Here is a 9384-nt window from a genome sequence, read left to right on the forward strand (position 1 = left end):
CTCCTGTGATTCCTCTGTAGAAAATGCCATTAGCAGCCAAACCATAGAAAGACAGAGTAAAATTCTGGTTCTGTTGAAGTCAACAGGAGTTTTGCCATGTCACTGAGGAAAGACATGTTAAATCAACCTCTGCCAATGGTATATTACCATTTAAAACTAGAATTGACAAGAAAATATGCCAAGTGATGGAACTGTTATAACCTCCTTTCAGGTTTATGGCACAGCCTGTTGGGGCCTGATCCAAAGGCCATTGAAAGAAATCAATAGGAATCTTCCAATTGACTTTAAGGGGCTTCAGAACAACTCCCTGGATCTCATTACCAAGAATTTTTCCTATTTACCCTACATTTTCATCTCATTATCTCATTGACTTGTAGCACCCTAAATATTATGTTGCTTACCAATAGTTGTACACTGAGGCAAAATGTAACTGCTTTCTTTCATACTGATGACAGACAATTGGACTAATGTCTGAAAGGAGAATTTTAACAGAGCTGTGCAAAAACTGATATACATGCAGCAAAATTAAAGAGTCAAGTCTGCCTCCTTTCTGCTTTCAGAATGGGGATGGGAATGAGTTGTTATAGAGGCCAGCATTACTTCTCAGAAGTGAAAAGACAGTTTTCACTGGCAAACAAAAATATGAATAGTACACTGGAGATGAACTTCTCTGAGATGGATTATTTAATTAGATTCTGTTTAACTGAGGCAAGGGACACTGATTCAAGGCCAACTAACAAGAGACATTTTAGTAAATGCAGGGCAAGTTTTAACAAGGTCCCATCTACAACAGGAAAGAGTAGGTCAGACCACTACCTCTCTCAGTCCACACAGCAGCTGCTTAGTTTCACTTCCTCATCTCGCATGGGGGGAGTGGTTTATACTGAAAACTGCTTAATCTAGAGTTACACTGATGTTCCAATGAGGCAGAAAGACTTCTGCAAACACTTGAAGTGGTAGCAAAGGTTGAAGAGGAAACAATTTGCTGAATACCAAACACTAGCTATAGATCAACAGAGTTCAAAGAAAACCTTGTCGAGCAAGAAAGGGAGCTTCAGAGGAAAAGTCCAGAGGACGTTAGATTAAATTAGCAAAAGCAGAGAGAAACATTTAGCTGTGCTTCATAAATTTCCCCCACTTGTGATGCATCATTAAGAACAGATAGTTAGCTGTAATAGGCTTTGTGGGAGAGCAAGTGGGTAGAAATGGGGGAACTCAGAAGGAGGAATTGCACACAAGAGAGAAGAGATGACACAAAAATTGGGGGAGCGGTAAATAAAGAAGAGGACAAGTCACTAATATAGTCTACAAATACATTAGAAGCAAGAGGAAGACCAAGGACATGATAGGCCTGTTACTCAATAAGGGTTAAAAAACAATAACAGAAAATGTAGAAATGGCAGAAGAAGTGCTAAATGACTTTTGGTTTGATTTTCACCAAAAAGGTTAGGAGTGATTGGACGTCTAACATAGTGAATGCCAGTGAAAATGAGGTAGGATCAGAGGCTAAAATAGAGAAAGAACAAGTTAAAAATTACTTAGACAAATTACAGGTTTCAGAATAGCAGCCGTGTTAGTCTGTATCCGCAAAAAGAACAGGAGTACTTGTGGCACCTTAGAGACTAACAAATTTATTTGAGCATAAGCTTTCGTGGGCTAAAACCCACTTCATCAGATGCATGCAGTGGAAAATATAGTAGGAGGATATATATATACACACAGAGAGAACATGAAACAATGGGTGTTACCATACACACTAGAGTGATCAGTTAAGGTGAGCTATTATCAGCAGGGGAGAAAAAAAACTTTTTGTAGTGGTAACCAAAATGGCCCATTTGCCAGCAATTGACAAGAAGATGTGAGGAACAAACAGTAGGGGGGAAGAATAAACATGGGGAAAAAGTTTTACTTTGTTTAATGACCCATCCTCTCCCAGTCTTTATTCAAGCCTAATTCAATAGTGTCCAATTTGCAAATCAATTCCAATTCAGCAGTCTCTCGTTGGAGTCTGTTTCTGAAGTTTTTTTGTTGTAATATTGCGACTTTTAGGTCTATGATCGAGTGACCAGGGAGATTGCAGTGTTCTCCAACTGGTTTTTGAATGTTATAATTCTTGACGTCTGATTTGTGTCCATTTATTCTTTTACGTAGAGATTGTCCGGTTTGGCCTATGTATATGGCAGAGGGGCATTGCTGGCACATGATGGCATATATCACATTGGTAGATGTGCAGGTGAACGAGCCTCTGATAGTGTGGCTGATGTGATTAGGTCCTATGATGGTGTCCCTTGAATAGATATGTGGACAGAGTTGGCAACGGGCTTTATTGCAAGGATAGGTCGCAATATTACAACAAAAAAACTTCAAAAACAGACTCCAACGAGAGACTGCTGAATTGGAATTGATTTGCAAATTGGACACCATTGCATTAGGCTTGAATAAAGACTGGGAGTGGATGGGTCATTACACAAAGTAAAACTATTTCCCCATGTTTATTCTTCCCCGCTACTGTTTGTTCCTCACATCTTCTTGTCAATTGCTGGAAATGGGCCATTTTGGTTACCACTACAAAAAGTTGTTTTTCTCCCCTGCTGGTAATAGCTCACCTTAACTGATCACTCTAGTGTGTATGGTAACACCCATTGTTTCATGTTCTCTGTGTGTGTGTGTATATATATATCCTCCTACTGTATTTTCCACTGCATGCATCCGATGAAGTGGGTTTTAGCCCACGAAAGCTTATGCTCAAATACATTTGTTAGTCTCTAAGGTGCCACAAGTACTCCTGTTCTTTTTTTAGACAAATTAGTTTTCTTCAAGTCACCACGGCCTCATGAAATACATTCTAGAATACTCAAGGTGCTGAGGAGACATGTGAGCCATTAGCGATTATCTTCAAAAAGTCATGGAAGATGGGAGACTGTCCAGAGGACTGGAAAAGGGCAAATATAGTGCCCATCTATAAAAAGGGAAATAAGGACAACCCGGAGAATTACAGACCAGTCAGCTTAACTTCAGTACCTGGAAAAATAATGGAGCAAATAATTAAGCAATCTATTTGTGAACACCTAGAGGATAATAAGGTGATAAATAACAGTCAGCATGGATTTGTCAGGTTGGTTTGACATGATTTGTTCTTAACAGCTTTCTTTGACAGGGTAACAAGCCTTCTGGATAGGGGATAGTTTTCAAGTACATAAAAGGTTGTTAGAAGGAGAAGGGAGAAAAATTGTTCTCCTTAACCTCCGAGGATAGGACAGGAAGCAATGGTCTTAAAATGCAACAAGGGCAATTTAGGTTGGACATTAGGAAAAACTTCCTAACTGTCAGGGTGGTTAAGCACTGGAATAAATTGTCTAGGGAGATTGTGGAATCTCCATCAGTGGAGATTTTGAAGAGCAGGTTAGACAAACACCTGCCAGGGATGGTCTAGATAATACTTAGTCCTGCTATGAGTGCAGGGGACTGGACTAGATGACCTCTTGAGGTCCCTTTCAGTCCTATGATTCTATAATTCTAATATAGAGCAATCTAGATCACTTGGTAAACTGGGCACAAACAAACAATAAATGTTTTAATATGGCTATCTGTAAATGTATACATTTAGGAACAAAGAATATAGGCCATACTTACAGGATGGGGCACTCTAGTGTAGAAAGCAGTGACCCTGAAAAGGATTTGAGGGGTCATGGTGGATAATCAGCTGAACATGAGCCCCCAGTGCGATGCTGTGGCCAAAACAGTTAATGCAATCCTAAAATGCATAAACACGGGAATTCTTGAGTAGGAGTAGAAAGATTATTTTACCTCTGTATTGGCACTGGTGCAATCACTGCTGGAATACTGTGTCCATTTCTGGTGTTTATAATTCAAGAAGGATGTTGAAAAATTTCAGAGGGTTCAGAGAAGAGCCACGAGAATGATTAAAGGATTAGAAAACATGGTGTATAGTGATAGACTCAAGGAGCTCAATCTATTTAATTTAGCAAAGAGAAGGTTAGGGGGTGACCTGATTACAGTCTATAAATACCTACCTGGGCTTGTAACAGGGTCGGCACCCGCCTCTCAAAAGTGCCCCCTTCTGGCCGGTTGTGAGCCTGCTGTTTCTCTGTTTGGAATGGGGGTGGCACCCACCTCTCGCGAGAGCCCCCTTGGCCAATTGTTTCTTTGGCAGGTCTTCAGTGACTCAGCCCTCTAGCTGAGTCACACACTGTCTGTAGATGGAACAAACAAACCCCTTCCGGGGTATACAGTCTCTAACTTCTTTTTCACAGCCCGGGTATAGGGCTGTACTGCCAAGGCTTCCTTCCCGGAGACACTGTCTTCTATAACAGTCCAACCACGGCCCATCGCGGTACCCTCAGTTGGTGTGTCCTTTTTGGAAGCCCTTCCTGGGCTCAGTCTCTAAGCAGACCAACAGGGCCCATCGTGGTACCCTCACTTGGTCTGGCTAGGTTCTGGGCTCAGTCCTTACTTGGTCCCCACAGTCAGCCAGGAGCTCCTTCTTAGCTCCCCCAGTCTTCGGCAGCCCTCCCTGGGCTCAGTCCTGCTAGCACTGAGCTGTTTGTGCTCCTGCAGTGCACATGAGGCAGAAACTTAGGTGATGAGGGAACTTTTAGCATGAAAACTTAGGTACCAATTGAGTTTGAGTTTTATGGATCACAGTGGAGCCTAAAACGGGGATTTAGGCACCTATGTACCTTTGTAGATCCCAGCCTTGGAGTCTAGGGTATGTAGGGCACAAGGGTGGTATTCAATTCAGTTAATCTGAAATCGCATCTACACTTGGATAGTATTTGCCTTGAATCACAGGGTTTGTGGACCAACCAGTTAGCCACATGAAGTGGATAATCCATACTAATTAGCTTTTAGTTTGATCTGATTCTGAGCTAACAAACACATGACAGGGCAGTGTTGTACACTCAGTATTCACTCCAGCCCCTAAACCTGAGACTGAATAAATCTAGCTCACATGCCACTGAAACAAGAAATGCTTTATTGCATCTCATATGACCCATGTTACAGTTAATCCAATATCAAATCAGTTTATGAGGGAAGTGAAACTCCATGCAGGTATAAAAAGAACTACTTCTGTTTTAAAAGGAAACACTCCAGAGGAAGGGACTTCTCCAATTTTGAATAATTTATGGTTTAGAAATATTTGTGCTCATAAAAAGATTTGTAATGATATTTTATATCTGGCAATATTTTAAGACTGAAATAGGGGCTTCTGAGCATGCCCACGCTCTCCACCCTGTTAAACATGACTTCTTTCTTTTCTTTATGATACCTCGTAGGGCTGGATTGTTGCTAGCCTCGCAGGGTCTACGGGGGGGGGGGGGGGCAAGCACGGCAGGGTGCAAAGAACACCCTCTATGCACCTGTGCAAGAGGCAACGGAAGTCTCAGTCCTTGAACTCCTGGTGCAGTGGGAATATCCAGTATCCAGAACGTCATTAGAACCCCCAAAGCAGCCCGGTAGAGGTGGTCTGTGGCTCTGCCCCTTTCTGTACTGGTCAGTGGAACAGGGCTGGTGAAAGGGGAACCTATTCCGCAGCCCTCAAGAGTTTGACACAGCTCCCACTCTGGTGCATGCTCCCAGTACTATTGGCGACACCACAAACTGTCTGTCTGGAGGAGACTGTAATGTCCCAAACTGAGATGAGACTGTAAGTACAGTGAATAAAATCTTTTTACGCAAATATCCTCCAGTCTGAAACTGCTGGAGAGAGGAGAACAGGGGGACCAATTTTGATGAAGAACGGCCTGAGAGCACCAGCTCTCTTCCAAATGACCAGGCGATGGTCATAGCTTGTGCTTACCTAATGTGGCCTGACATTCCTGTCACAATCCTTATGTTTCATTGATGTGCAAGGACATTCCATAATACAAAGCTGAATATTCTGAATGTGCAATTAATTGAATATCTGGATTATCAGGATACATGAGACATTTATTACTGTCCCCCCCTAAAACTGGGGTAAAGTGAAGTTTATGATCAGGAAATAATTAAGTCTGATCCAATAACAGGAAGGGCAGTTACAGATCCCAGCTCAAGACCCATGTGATTCCTGCAACAAATCAGCTAATCAGTTATGGTTTGGTTGTTCAAGAGAGGTGATTTCATTTACTGGGGAAAAAATGAAGATTGTTTGGAACCATCTGTAACTACTGAGTTATGCAATAGCTAAATAACCACATGATCTTATTTTCATTACCCTCTCTACTTCTTTCCTTCTGTTTTTCTCATTCTTGTCACTTCTTTTCTCATATTATACTGAAAACTCAACAGGCAGGAACTACCTCTTATCTTGTGATTGTGCAGTGCCTAAGAGAACAGTGCCCCATTGCTGACTGGAGCCACTAGACACTACCACAATAAACATCAGATTAAGGCATAGGCACCATAGACATGGCCTTAGGGACCCAACTCCCAGAGCCATGTGACTATAACAGAATTTCAGGTTTATTATGTTTCTGGACTCATAGATGCAAAGAAAAACTCCACCCAGGTGTGATGTTCGCTTGAGTTTGTAGACAGCATACACCAGACTAGGTACAGCAGCCAGCAGAGCCATGGAGAAAGTCATTTGTCTCCATCCCCAAAGCAGACCCTGCTACTCTGTGGGAGACCCCAGCTGCCTATCCCAATTTGGAGAAGGGTTTCCTGCATAATACATGCCCCGATTTGGTGATGTGCCTAGGACCCTGGATTGTCTTTTTGACCTGAGCACCAGCTCTGCAATCCCATTGCCCGGGAACCGCGGCCAATGGGAGCTGTGGGGACAGTGCCTGTGGGCGAAAGTAGCGCCTGGTGCCTTCTGCCCCACCCCCCACCTAGGAGCTGGACCTGCTGGCTGCTTCTGGGGCGCAGTGCGGTGCCAGGAAAGGCAGGGAGCCTGCTTTAGCACCGCAGCACCGCTGACCAGGAGTCACCCGAGGTAAGCCTGCGCCCCAGCCCCAAGTCCCAACCCCCTGCCCCAGCCCTTAGTCCCCCGCAAAACCCAGAGCCCCCTCCTGCACCCCAAGCCCCTCATCCCCAGCCCTACCCCAGAGCCTGCAGCCCCAGCCAGAGTCCTCACCCCCCCTGCACCACAACCCCCTGCCCCAGCCCAGAGCCCCCTCCTGCACTCCAAATCCCTCGGCCCCCACCCCCCAACCTGGAGCCCCCTCCTGCACTCCAAACCCCTCATTCCTGCCCCACCCCAGAGCCCACATCCCCAGTCAGAGCCCTCACTCCCTCCCATACCCCAACTCTCTGTCCCAGTCTGGAGCCCCCTCCCGTACCCTGAACCCCTCATTTCTGGCCCCACCCCGGAGCCCAGGGTGTTTGGTTTTGTGGGATTAATGGGTGGGCAAAATATGGCCTGTGGGCCGGATCCGGCCCGTCTAACATTTCTGTGCGGCCCACCATGACTAACATTTCTGGCCAGCCTCCTCTGCTCCCTCGCGATCTCCGAACACAGCCCGCTAAAAGTCCCGCAGTGCAGCGGGGCACTCAGGCAGGTTGCGTGCCTGTCATGGCCCCATGCCGCTCCCGGAAGCAGCCGGCTGCTGTTGGCACATCTGTGCGCACCCCTGGCGGGGGAGGGGAGGCAGCTCTGTGCGCTGCCCCTGCCCCCAGCACCGTCCTCACAGCTCTCATTGGCCAGAAATCGGCCAATGGGAGCTGTGGGGACGGTGCTTGTGGGAATGGGCAGTGCACGGAGACCTGCTGCCCCCCTCCCCACAAAGGGTGCACAGAGACATGCCAGCAGCAGCCGGCTGCTTCTGGGAGCAGTGTGGGGCCACAGCTTGCAGGGAGCCTGCCTGAGCTCCTGCTGCACCGCCAGCCAGGAGCCACCTGTGGTAAGCGCCTTCCAGACAGAGCCTGCACCTCGCACCCCCTTCCACACCCCAACACTCTGCACCAGCCCAGAGCTCCCTCCTGCACCCAAACTCCCTCCCAGACCCCACTCCCCCTCCAGTAATATAGTAGAAATGTGCAGCCCATGACGACTTACCAGAATTCATGGACTGGGCCCCCTGCGAAAATTATTGCCCACCCCTGGATTAGAAAGTTGGCAACCCTAGGGGGAGAGCGAGTGAGGAGGCATGGAGCAAGTGGGGGGAGAAGGGGTGGGGGCCTTGGGGAAGGGGAAGGGCAGGGGTGTTCAGTTTTGTGTGATTAGAAAGTTGGCAACCCTATTACTGAGATTAAGAGATGGGTTGGACCCAGTAGAAAAATCAAAATCAGCACTGATTTCTATTGTCCCTGATTATTGCTGTTCTGAAGAATTTAGGGTTTGATCCTGCCCCATTGAAATCAATGGATTTCTACCTCTGGGGATAGAATTAGACCCATAGGTTTTATAGCTGATGTTAACCTAGCCCATACATTTACCCAGAGATAAGAAAATCCTCATTACATTATTAGATGAAACAAAGTCCATCGCTGCAGACGCAGCAAAGCCTAAACTGGAGAGCAGGTTTACCTTAGAATCATAGAATTGGAAGGGACTTTGAGAGGTCATCTAGTCCAGTCCCCTGCACTCAAGGCAGGACTAAGTATTATCTAGACCATCCCTGACAGGTGTTTGTCCAACCTGCTCTTAAAAATCCCCAATGATGGAGATTCCACAACCTCCCTAGGCAATTTATTCCAGTGTTTAACCACTCTGACAGTTAGGAAGTTTTTCCTAATGTCCAACCTAAACAGCCCTTGCTGCAATTTAAGCCCATTGCTTCTCCTCCTATCCTCAGAGGTTATGAAGAACAATTTTTCTCCCTCCTATGTACTTGAAAACTGTTATGTCCCATCTCAGTCTTCTCTTCTCCAGACTAAACAAACCCAATTTTTTAAATCTTCCCTCATAGGTCATGTTTTTGAGACCTTTAATCATTTTTGTTGCTCTTCTCTGGATTTTCTCCAATTTGTCCACATCTTTCCTGAAATGTGGCACCCAGAACTGGACACAATACTCCAGTTGAGGCCTAATCAGCGCTGAGTGGAGCGGAAGAATTACTTCTCGTGTCTTGTTTACAATACTCCTGCTAATACATCCCAGAATGATGTTCGCTTTTTTTGCAACAGCGTTACACTGTTGACTCATATTTAGCTTGTGATCCACTTCCCCAGATCCCTTTCTGCAGTATTCCTACCTAGGCAGTCATTTCCCATTTTTGTATGTGTGCAACTGATTGTTCCTTCCTAAGTGGAATACTTTGCATTTGTCCTTATTGAATTTCATCCCAGTTCCTTCAGACCATTTCTCCAGTTTGTCCAAATCATTTTGAATTTTAATCCTATCCTCCAAAGCACTTGCAACCCCTCCCAGCTTGGTATCATCCACAAACTTTATAAGTGTACTCTCTATGACATTATCTAAATCACTGATGAAGATAT

Source organism: Emys orbicularis, chromosome 1 (genome assembly GCF_028017835.1).
Source record: "Emys orbicularis isolate rEmyOrb1 chromosome 1, rEmyOrb1.hap1, whole genome shotgun sequence".
In the NCBI taxonomy this organism is placed as follows: Eukaryota; Metazoa; Chordata; order Testudines; family Emydidae; genus Emys; species Emys orbicularis.